The sequence below is a fragment of the Chroicocephalus ridibundus genome, chromosome 3 (genome assembly GCF_963924245.1).
Source record: "Chroicocephalus ridibundus chromosome 3, bChrRid1.1, whole genome shotgun sequence".
NCBI lineage: Eukaryota > Metazoa > Chordata > Aves > Charadriiformes > Laridae > Chroicocephalus > Chroicocephalus ridibundus.
The window spans coordinates 36,296,926-36,309,050 of NC_086286.1; the positions used below are offsets into that span (position 1 = coordinate 36,296,926).

Genomic DNA, 12,125 nt, shown 5'->3' on the forward strand with positions numbered 1-12,125 from the left:
TGCGTCGGGGGCACTCCAGGAGCCACACACGCCTGCACATTTCCCAGCTGACTTCAAATTAGGCTGAGGAGAAGGAAGATGCTGCCTGCTGAGAGCCGGGCTTGCCACGTCCTCACTCTGCGGAGGCTCCAGAAGAGCCACATGGGCAGCACACAGTCTGAGGACCGAGGAATCAGAAAGCCAAGGTGGCAGCATGCCATCGGCGGCATGGAGCAAGCAAAGGACTTGGAGAAAACACCCAGGGCGGAAACGCCACCTCTGGAACCCTCTTCCCTCCTCCCTGAACAACTCGGCTCTTCCCCAAACGGCCTGGCAGGACTAAGGTCTCACATGTGGAGCCAGAGCAAGGCTTGAGGCGGACACCTCCTTCGGAGGGAATAAGTCAGAGCCCAAACCTCCCGCTCTTGGCACTGGCCTTGGCTAGCCCACGGCAAACAGGAAAACCTCTGTGTGAGTAGGATCAGGCAGGGAGAGCCAACAGGAGGTGGGGAGCTCACCCCCGCGTCTGCCCAAGCCCAGCCAAAACAGACTCTCCTGCACAACCAGCAATAATAAGCCCGGCCACAAGTAGGAAAAGGGCAAGTCACATCCCTTCCAAATCCCATACGGCAGACGCTGCCACATCCGTTGCAACCAGCCACCACCTGGTGTGCCACAGCCATGAGGTCCCGAGCTGCCTGGGACCGTAAGCATCCTTCGGGATGCCTCAGGCAAGCGTGGAGACCCCTGCATGGGAGCCCCCAAGCGCTCTGCTCCTGCCAAATTGTTGCTTTGGGAGAGGCTGGCATTGGTTTGCAGGCTCTGCTGGCATCCCAGCCTCCTCCACATTAATTTGGGGAGCAGAGGAGACAAGGGCAGCTCTGAGACTCCCAGCTGGGAGACCCAAGGGTACCGTAGCCTGCGTCAGAGCGGACTGGCCACCCAGCAAGGCGTCCTGCCAGAGCTTGCCAGGGTGCCTGAACACGCTGGGGTGCCGATGCAGTCCCACAGCGATGCAGGCGATAGGGAGCCCTGCTGACCCCTGCTGAAGCAATCCCTGTCTGGCACACCTCGTCCCCCTTGCAACCGCAGGGAAGGAAGGGAGGGACAGCTGGTGGCGGATGATTCGTATTTGTTTACCGGCAGCTGGGGCTATTTACTGCTGTTGGGTTTAGTTTCTGGTCGAAGGCTCCTCTTTCGGAGCCAGCCCAGACGCAGAGCCCAGGCAGGGCGAGCGCAGGGCCCTGTGGCAGCTCCCTTGACACCCTGCGAGGCATGGCTCCTGCCCCCCATCTCCCCGGCACCCCACTCCCGCTGCCTCCAGGGTAACAGCCCCATCCGGGAACATGCCGGCAGATCAATTCCCTGATGTGGTTCACCACACGGTTACACCAGCCTTGTATTGCCACGAGGAGAGGGTGTGAGAATGGGAAGGAGAAGCTGCAGGGGAGGGTGGATGGCTTCTTAATAGCTTGGCTGTGTTGCCGTTGGTCTGCCTTCTCCTGTGGTTAATGGATAATGCTCCCGCTCTCGTCAGGACAGCATGGAGACCTACCCAACGCTGCCGGCCTCAGCCGCAGCCCAACACCTACAAACCCTGATGGGCTGAAAGCACTGCGCTCCCCACACGTACCCCGCAGCAGCAGGCTCCCCGAGGGGACAGAGGTCCCTTCCAGGGCAAATACCGTTGTGGAGCTCATCCACAGCACCAAGGGAGGATATCCCAGGCAAAAAAATGGAATTGCCTCCAACTTGGTCCTGAGGCCAGGAAAAGACAAGGCCTGTCGAAGACAGGGCAAGCAGCTCCTTCAACCCTGAGCCCCTGGCCAGGACCAAGAAGGGAGCTGTGCCACCCATCCCTCCCACCTCCCCGAGCTGTTCTCCAGGAGCAATCCCCAAGCCTAAAAGGAGGGAGCTCCTCTCATGAGGGTTTCCCACGAGCAAACCTGTAGCAAAACTCAAACAGGGCTGCCTACCCCAAAGCCCTCACCGTCTTTGAGCTCCTCCGGGCGAGCCGGCCCTCGGTTGCAGATGTAAATCATCTCCCTGTCCCTCTGTGGCATCAGTGGGTGGCTGTGCTAGATGTGCTGAGGCAGGCAGAGGTGAGGACCACACGCGAAGCCACAGCATGGGCAGCAGCAGGAGAAGACAAGCGGGGTGTCCCGGGCAGGACGCCCCTCTACCCAGCACCCTTGCAGGAGGCTGGGGACATTTCAGTGGCTGTCTGGCGGTGCTGGTACGCATTCAGGTTGATGGCTTGTCCTCGGTACAGCGAGGCTGATGACCCAGTCCTGCTGCCATCGCTCAGCCTCGGTATGTGGCCGGAGCGGGCTGTTCACTGGGCAGGAGGCTGGCTGTATGACCCTCTGCTTCTGCCACTGCTCCCGACCCAGCTGCATCCCTCCCAGCCTTGCTCTTCTCCACCTCCAGCCCCTGCCTGCCTCCTCCCTTCTGCTCGCTCCATGAATTTCCAGCTGGAAATTTCACAGTGAGGTGCTTTCCCATCAGACAAGTCCTAAAGGACATGAACTAAAGCAAATCCCACTGGCAGTGATGTGGTGGGAAGAAAGCAAGAAGGCCCTGCGGAAATCTGCCTGATTTCCTGCTGCCTTCTTCTGCGTGAGCCGGGAGGCAGGTAAGAGGTCTCTGCTCCCCTTTGGCCTCAAAAAAAGCCAGTCTCCTGGAGATGAAGCCTGACTGTGCTCACTCATGGCTTAACTAAGAGGCTGAAAGACAGCACTGCACCCGGAATGCCAGGCTCACCGATTTGTGTCACGGATGGTGCATGACAGCCCCATATATCCAGTGCTTTGAGCCTCCCCTTTCTCGGGGATCGGTGAGACCAGGCAAAAGCCTGCTGCAAGCTGGAGCAGGACCAAAATGTCACACCAATGATGTTCTTCACACCACCAGCATCAGCAATGAAGTTACAAAGTGCTAGTGCTATCCCTACGCAACAGCTTCCCTTGTCCCATGGGAGCAACAACCCTCGTACACGTTCCTGACGCAGCACCACGGCTCCTCTCCCACACGGGGACCCCTGAGCCCATGTAAAACCAATCCCCCTACCAGGTCTGGGGGGTCTGGAGCAGGAGATGGGGCGCAGTGCTGCACTGCAATCTCAGCTGGGGGCAGTGGGGTCCCTCTGGGCCATACATCCTGATATAACCAAACCCACCCAGGGTCTACCCCCTGCTCCGCATGCTTCTTTCCCCATTCCGCATCCCGATCTTGCATGCTCTTAACCTAGAAAGCACTTGGTCTTTATCGCACTGCTTAATCAAACCCTAATAGCTGTGTGGCTGTTAAAACCCTGACTCCTGCCCATCTGCAAACGCCTGTAGCTCACTCTGCACAGTGCACCTGAGCTTGCTGGCAGCTGAGTACAAGTTAGCATGGAGACGCGACCCCGAGAGCTCGTGGTCCTGCAGCCCCAGGGCAGAGCTGGGTGCTGGGAGACTCAGGAAGGCACAGGGAAGCGAGCGGAGTTGGCACTGTGGGGTTGGTACTGAGCTGGCGAGGACCGCAAGCAAACAGCATTCTGCTGATAAGAGCGGGTGTTGCAGCTTCCTTAACACTTGTCAAGGACCAGGATATTATGCTGGACGAAAACAACTAAGATCTACGTGTGTCCCAGAGAAAGCACTGGAGGTTGCCTGCTGGCTTCCCAAAGCCGATGGCCAGCATCTTCCCATCTGGACAAGGCAGGCAGGCGCTCCTGGACTCCCTCTGGTCCGACGGGCCAGTCCCCAGCCCTGACTCTGACAGGGGAGCTGGGAATGGAGCCAGGCAGAACGAGGAAGGTGTAACACGGGAGTACGTGAATGGGTGCCTTGTCTTCTGTGCCCTGGCTTCCCCCCAGACCACAACAAGGAGGGACACAGGTCAGGCCAGGTCAAGAACAAGGCCCATGGTTCATCTTCAAAGAGGAAGAGGCTCATTAATACCTCCCAGCCCAAGATAATGAGAGCAGGGATGCCATGATGGGGAAATGATGCCAGCAGTTAACTACGCAGCTTAGGGAGGAAGGGAGAATAGGGACAACTGCAGGATGGAGGTGCCACGTTGCCCTGTGTGCTGGCGCTACATTTGCTGGTTCAGGCTGGAGCGAACTTCTTCATCCTCTTCACTCCAAGTACCTGGTACAGCGTAGGCCCTCGCCTCTCATTTGTGCTAGCTGGCGGGGAACAGCCACTCTGCAAACCGTCTTCTGGGGCCTATGTTACAGCCCTCGGTGCCATATGGAAAGTGTCCCTGCTCTGTGAAGACCTACTCAGTGAGCCAAGAGCAAGCCTACCTGTCTTTTCCAGAAGGAAAAGGCAACGGTGGGAGCAGGAGTGCTCCAGAGGGCACACATGCGGCGTCGGCACTGCACTGGCACTGTATCAACGATCCACGCTCAGACAACCAGTGAATCTGAGAGAAAAGCATCCCTGCCTAGTCACGTCCGGAGAGAGCTTTGTAGTGAAGGCAAGCCCGAGGGAGCCCGAGGCTGTCCAGCAGCTCACAGGGGCTGGTGAGCGGAAACGATGCCGCCAAGCCGGGATGCGGTGCAGGAGGGGAGTGGGATTTCCCGTGTCGGTATTCATAGAAGTCCCTCAATTGTGTCGGCTCGCAACAGGCAACTGAGGGGCCATTGGGCTGCTTCCTGCTTCGGAGCAGCCGGGAAGCGCATCCAGCTGTGGCCAACAGCTGCACAAATTCCTCCTGCAGCCCCTAGCCCTGGGGAATCTACTGGGCTCAAGGATACAGGCTCACTTGTCTGCGATCCCACAGCCCCAGGGCTTGGCTGCTACTGCCTTCCCACACAGCCCGCAGCTCCACAGCCCGTTCCCGAGAGGCAGATGGGAGCGCTGGTGAGTATAGGCAGAGACTGTGTTGGTCTGGCAGTATTAGCACCTAGCAGGGGTGTGAAGCTCAGATTTAACTAGAGGCTCAGAATTAACTACAGGGGTGGGGACGACAGCACAAAAGGGCTCCACAGGAGCTCTCGGCACTCCTACCTGGACCAGGCTCTCCCTTAACGCAGCTGGTTTGCTCAGGAATGGAAAGAAACGCTTACTGAAATCTTCCACTGCATCCCACAGCCAGCTCGGAGCATTTTCTTGAGCAGGACCTGGAGCAACCCCGGCCCAGCAGCTTTGCTGCCAGCCAAGGGGGCTCTGCCCCGCTGCTTGCACAGCGGCACATGGCGCCCAGCCCATGTGCCTTCCAGCCCCTTCCCCACAACGTGCACCCGGCTGTGACACCCAGCAACCCCTGTCATGCACACACACACACACACCCCCCCCAGTGATGGGTAGAGATGCACATCCCTCCAGACGGAGGACCGCTGCACAAACCCCTCGGTGAAGTCCTGCATCCCAGGCATCAGAGAGAGCATCAGCCCGCTTCGCATCCCCCAAAAAACCCCAGGCTGGCTGCTCTGCTTTCGCATCCCCCCCCCCCCAAAACCACGTGCTCTTCCCCCGGCAATAACTACGAAAGGGGATTTGGAGTGGCCCTGAGAGGCAGCGAGGAAGAAACCACCCACCCCCCCACACACATACGCACACCCCCACCCAAAAAAGCGGCACTCTACGCATCACCCCACACAGGCATCCCAGCCGCGACCCACACGCCGCCTCCCCCCCACGCTGCGGGGCCAGATCCTGAGCTTGCATCCCCCCCCGGCTCCCTCCGAGGCTCCTAGCAGCGTTTCAAAGCTGCCGGGTGCGTGGGGAACCCACGCACCCGGCAGCTTTGAAACGCTGCTAGGAGCCTCGGAGGGAGCCGGGGGGGGGGGGGAGGTGGGTGGGGGGTGTTTCAAGCCCAACGACTTTGAGCCAATACCTTAAATACGGTCGCCCACCGCTGTCCCCCCCCCGGGCTCCTTGCCGGCTCCGGCGCTTTCTGTCCCCGATGCGGATGGGAAGCCACCTCCTCCCTCCCCGCTCCGCAAGCTCCTCCTCGTTTTTTTGCCGCCTTCAGCGCCACGCGGTTCCCGTGGGTTGCCGGGGGGGGGGGGGGGGGGGGGGGGGCGGGGAAGGAAACCCCCACGGGGAAGCACCCCCCCTTTTTTTTCTTTTTCCCGGGTGGGGAGGAAGAGAACGGGGAAGATGCTCCGCTACCCACCGCAAGGGCGAACCCACCTGCGCCGCTCGCTTTCCACGCCGCGCCGCGCCGCTGACTGGTGCCGGCCCTTCCCTCCTCTGGGTTTGCCCGCCCCTGGCTCCCCCCACTTTCCGCCCACCCCCCCGCCCCGCATCCCCAAGCCGCGCAGCCGGCGGGGAAACCCCTGGCCCTCCCGAGCCCGGGGTTTTTAGCAAAGCACAGCCTTGGTGGAAGGCGAGCAAAGTACCCCCCCCTTTATGTTCCCGGGCTGCACTCAGCTCCGAGTCCCTATTAATACCCATATATTAGTAAGTAGCTCTAAAGGGAGTTATACATTATATTATGGCTCTACATGGAGCACGAGCTGGGATCTGGGATCGTTTTGCTAGGTCCATCGCTTGTCCCCAGTGCCACTTCCTAATCTGGACAAAACCCCTTTCTGCTGGCGGTCACCACTTGACGGGTGCCTCAGAAAATTCTCGGCAGGCAGCGATCGGTTTGGCTTAGAAATTAAAATCGGAAGTTAAAACACCCCGGAATGCCCTGGAAGATTCCCATATCTCTCAGCAAGATGCTCTGTAACGCACATCTCCCTGCAGAATCCAAACACCAAGCTTGTATTTTAAGCCAGACCTGCAAAACATCAACACGTAAGCAAAATATATACTTGTGTTTACATATACATATATATATACACACATATATATATATATCTGTTTACGGAGGGAACTGAGGACAGCTTTTTGCCCTGTACATTCATGGTGGTGCTACCCAGGAAGGTGGATGTGCAGACCTCTCTGAAATTTAGCAATTCCCCCTGTATCCAGAGGATATAAATATCGTGTGTAGCCAGTATCCAAAGGGCAGGCGTGGACTCTAAGCTGTTTTTATTTTCAGACTGCTTGCCTCCAGGTTCCTATCTCTCTGGAAAAGATATCTACTCCAGCGTGATAAAAGCCTGTTGTTTTGCTTAACAGTGCCAAGGTGCAGCAGGATTCCGGGGGGGTACTTTGTCCTGCAGCAAAAGGGAGTGAGTGCACCTGAATTCAACCTCAGATCCAGGCGGTTAAACGGTCTGCAGAAACCTTTTTAATATAGCTCAGTGTTTTGAGGTGCTTCTGCCGGCAGCACAGGGCCCTCCTCGCTCCCCCCGTTCACCTACGCCATGTGGCCGCAGGCAGCAGCACCAGGAAGTCCCTGAAGCAGCTTCGACTGCGAAAGCGTTTACTCCGTTAATAAACAGCCTCGGAAAATTCTCGTCAGCGATTGGTTTGGCTTAGAAATTAAAATTGGAAGTTAAAACACCCCCGAATGCCCTGGAAGATTCCCATATCTCTCAGAAAGCTGCTCTGTAACACACATCTCCCTGCAGACGCCGAACACCAAGCTTGTATTTTAAGCCAGACCTGCAAAACATCAACACGTAAGCAAAAAGTCCTCAAAGCCAGGGAAAAAGGCAATGGGGACAGAGGTGAGCCAGCTACCAGTGCTTTCTGAGGCACAATGGGGTGTCACCCTCAGGAAGCTACTCCTTCACTGTCCTGCTCGGTCTCAGCCTCTGCCGCTGGATCGCTCCCTCTGTGCTGGTGGGTAGGTACTTGTTGCTGTTACGAGTTTCTGGGGTCAGCTAGGAGGGTGCACTGAGAACACAAAGTGAGCAGCAGACAACGTCGTCAGATAGTAAGACAGGAGGCTCTTGTCTTAAATGTAAGATTCATATCGGATCAAATTAAATTTAAAAGCTCCCATCTCCAATTAAGCTTCTGCTGCGTCTCCTTGGCAATGACAGATCCAAGCCCCATGCCTGCCTTTCTTCAGTCCACTATCCCTAAGCCTTTCCCATCTGGAAAGCCTTCTTCTGGGTGAGCTACAACAAAGGCAAAATCTCCTCTCCTCTCCTCTCCTCTCCTCTCCTCTCCTCTCCTCTCCTCTCCTCTCCTCTCCTCTCCTCTCCTCTCCTCTCCTCTCCTCTCCTCTCCTCTCCTCTCCTCTCCTCTCCTCTCCTCTCCTCTCCTCTCCTCTCCTCAAAAAAGCAGAATAGAAGGGCAAGGTCGCCTGCTTTGAGATGTCTCATATCATCTCCTCTCTAGCTTTGAGACGCGCCACACTGTCACCTGTGGAGCCCTAAGAGCCTCCGTGGCCGTCCCCCAGGACATCGATGCCACGGCACCTCAGGTCCTTTGTTTCCCCGCGAGATGTCCACACTTGCTGCTCAGCAGCATGAGCTAAAATTTGAGCATCGCTACAATTTTATTTTTCTACATAAGCTCCAACTTTAGCACAGACTAAAAGCTGTGGGAACCGATCCCCCAGGGACTCCCCAGCACACGGTCCAGACCGGCGGTGCCCAGACAAACCACCACTGTGCTTCCAGACGCCAGGACAAGGCTCTCAGCATCTTTAAGAGCCTCAGACCCTGCTGGGAGGAGAAATGCCACAAAATTTACCTTTGAGTGGATATTCTGGGAAGTCTCCGCTTCAGGACAGGGTGGATGTAGCCACTGCCTCACCCCAGGCTTTCAGCAGCGGGGTGCGTAGCACTTACCACCACCAAAGTACGGTTTAAAATGTTCTCTAATTCACGGCTCTGGTCCTGCCTGCACAGCCGCTCCCGAGCACTGGGATCAACATCTCTCAGTAGAGCCGTCTCTCGATGGAGACACGGGGCTTGAAATCCATTAGCGCTGAACAGACGTCGCAGCCACCGGTGACCGCAGGCAGACGGGAGGCCAGCAGGAATACCCGAGGGGGAGGCGAGGAGAAAGGCAGCTTCCAGCTCATAAGCACAGCGCGGGCCTCTGGCTGCTTCTCTGCACACAGACCTGCATGACCACCCACCACCCACTTGCAGGGTGGGCTCTAATGGTGCCTTCCTTCAGGCAAGGAGGAGACGCGGAGCAAGGAAGACACCCGGAGCAAGGAAGACACCGTGGAGTGAGGAAGGCTAAGGCTGGGAGAGAGAGTCCATTAAAATTCAGCTCTGGCTGGTGCAAGACAGAAGAAATTTCACTCGTGGGGCTTGTCTCAGGAGAGGCACTTCAGCCCCCTGAGGGCCACGTCCGCCCTCAGGAGCGATGCACGGTCCTTGGGCTGCATGATGCCAATGCTGGCGTGTGGTCTCAGGGGAATGACACCTCCTCCGTGAGGGAAGGTGACAAATCACGCAGCCGGTGACACCTCACTTACTGCCCCGCAAGCACGAGCCCTTGCTGAATGGCCAAGCTGCCTTGCTTCATCTTGACGGGGCGCGTTGCCTTTGCAGAGCCTTCTGCTCCCAAGTGAGTCTCGTGTTCTCGTCTTCGCCTTTGCGAGTACAATAACAAGCCTCCCAGAAGAAGCAAACAGCTACGGAAACGGTTTCCGCTCCAAACTGGAAACAGCTGGTGCTTTGCCCAGCACTGGTACTGGGCCCAACGCTGTATGACAGAGTACGACACGTAGAACTAGGTGTTTCTCCCCTGTGTGATTTAGGCAAGGAGAAAAAGTAGCCTCCAGCGGGGCCCAGGGGCTTGTTGCTCTTCCACCCTCTCCATCCCCGAAGCCGCAGCCTGGTGCCAAAATACGCTGCCGCTGTTGGCAGACTGCTGCGCTCCCCAGAGCAAAGGGAGAAGGCAGAGCCCTGCTTTCCCAGCAGAAGGCAGCCAGCAGAGCCTTGCATGAGGCTGGGAGTCGCACGGACACGCTTCCCAGGACGTGCCGGTGGGGCTCATGCTGCCCAGCCCTTCGAGTTTTCTTTCTGAAACCTCAAATTTGCACCGTCACCTGGAGCCCAAATTTGTACTCTCTGCTCAAAACTAGCGCGTAACAGGCAGAACAAACAGGCAAAGCGCTCTCCCTTCACAGACGCTGACTGCCAAACCTTTCACAAAAGCCCTTTTTTTTTTTTTTTTTTTCTCCCCCTCTTGTAGCAATTCCCTGCTTCAACTACAATGACAAAATCCAAAAGGGGAAAGCAAACAAACAGCTGGTTTGGAAAGCAAGAACAAAAAGGGAGATTTATTCCAAGCTGCGGGTAATGCATCATATGAGCTGAAGGAATATTTTCCGTGCCTCTTGGGCAATATTTGAGTTTTAGGGCCTGAGGAGCCAGGCAGCATTTACAGGCACTTGGTGTCTCCGCAATCCTTTACACTTGGCACCCACATCAAATGGTTTCCTCGAGATATTTGCAAGTGCTTTGCAACTATACATTAATTAACCCGTCAGCTCTCCTCTACAAGGAGATTCCCCTTTCCCTCTGACGTGCCTGTGCTAGGGGCAGGGGAAACTGAGGCACGGTGAGGCCGTCAGCCTGCAGCAGGGCTGAGGTCAGGGAGGGCTGCACGCCATCCGGCTCCCCTTTCCCTCGCAAAACCACCCTCCCCTTTGCACGCACGACGCACAGCAACAGCGTTTCCCTCCATCGGGTGCTGCCCACCCCGTCCCAGAGCCCTTGGTGCCACGGAGCAGAGAAACAGAGAGCCAGCGCGCTTAAAGGGCCAAGCAGGCAGGCAGGAATGGGGCTGGGGGGGGGGGGGGGGGGGCAAGCAGATTAGCAGCCGTATCCAATTCTCTGCACGTGTGACAAGGCAGCGGAGCACAGCCGGGCTGGGAAAGGGAGAGAAGGGGCATTTTAATCAGTCACATGAAGGGAAACACAGGAGATGCCGGACCTCTGTCAAGTGCCAGCAGGTTATTAACCTATTAGCCAATGGGGGGAAAAAAAAATCACTACAGGCTCCTGGGAATTCAGTTATAACGAGACTGCAACAATCCTGGATGCTTTGATAATCAACAAAGCATCTCAGCCTCTCGCTGAGATCAGCTAATGGCTCAGGGACCGTTTTAGTTCTGCTGTTCCCTTGCTGGCCGTGGCTGGCTGGGGTCCTGGCTCCAGAGCTGTTGGCAAACCCTTTTTGGGGGTGAGAGTTCCCTGGTCTTTGCTTGCTGGGCTCCCAATGGTGACCCCCCCACCCCGGGACCTTGGTGCCCTGAGTTTTGGGGAAGGAGGTGGTGGGGTGGAGGTGGTGCTCACCTGATGGCCTGAGCCCGGCTGGGACGAGGTAGGGAGCAGGTCTGCGATCCCCTCCTGACCTCTGCCCGTGGCACGCAGATCCAGCCGGGAACGTCACCGCTCGCAGGGAGCCACGCAGATCTCCAGCGCCCCGCCGTCCCTCTGCTTCCTCGTGCGAGCCGACCTGCCGGGATAAAGTCAGGCAGCTTCCCTGTGACTTCTTCACTAGTGGGCTGAGGGCAGCAGGACCTCACTGCCAGAAAAGCAGCAGCCCTGTCCGAAATCCTGCAAGGAGAGGCAGGGAAGAGGGAGGCACTTGCTGCTGAGTGGCCTCCCTGTGCTCGGCATCCCCCTGGCTGGTAACACCGAGAGGCAACGGGGTGACACTGCTGCTCCCAAAGCTCATGCCCCCTGGTGAAAAAACAGCCTGGGGACACAGCAGGGAAGGTCCTTGTCCCTGAGTGCCTCCAGCCAGTGGCAGGGCCATGGGTGTTTTCCAGCTGGGCAAGCAGAAACAAACCCCATTGTCCGCCAAGCGGGCACAGCGCAGCAAGGGGCCTGGGGCGCCCACTGGTTTCCCAGGGGGTGGTGGGGTCCAGCCAAGCTCCAGCCCCTCTCAGACAGCTGGAGGAGAGGGCTTGATGCCCCCATGGGACAGCAGCATCTTTGGGATCGGGGCCACTTCCCAGCTGGCAGGCTGGTGGAGACGCAAACCCACCTGCCCAAGCCACTGCTGAGGGTCTCCCATCCCCTCCGTCTCCTGGGCCATCCTTCCTGCAGCAATCCCTCCCTCCTCCATCCCCACCCCTCTGCCTCCCTCCCTGCATCCTGCACATCTCCCCTCCCTCTCTGCACCCTGCACATCTCCCCTCCCTCTCTGCACCAGCCGCACCGCTGCTGCCCTCTCCTCAGCACCCACTGCCCATTTGCTCTCTTGTACAAGCATTTACTGCCTAATGACACCAATTAGTCGTGGAGTTGCTGGGTGGCTAGTTATTCAGTGACAGCTGCACAGCCACTGGCCAAGGGTGAAATGTTAACCCCGGTGCAAGCAGTTTTC

At 57.5% G+C, this 12,125-nt stretch overlaps 1 protein-coding gene across 7 annotated transcripts in view; it reads right to left on the bottom strand.

The window, feature by feature from the left end:
• Positions 1-12,125, bottom strand: part of SLC29A1 (solute carrier family 29 member 1 (Augustine blood group)) — a 35,232-nt gene that overhangs the window by 16,569 nt on the left and 6,538 nt on the right. For 4 of the 7 annotated variants that reach the window (XM_063328724.1, XM_063328718.1, XM_063328721.1 and 1 more), the window contains exon 2: positions 11,087-11,249. The gene's annotated coding sequence lies outside the window, so the exon portion shown is untranslated. Of the gene's footprint in view, positions 1-5,811; positions 5,907-6,110; positions 6,177-8,519; positions 9,489-11,086; positions 11,250-12,125 lie in introns of those variants that run through there. The other 3 variants (XM_063328726.1, XM_063328719.1, XM_063328725.1) reach the window with 3 other exon arrangements.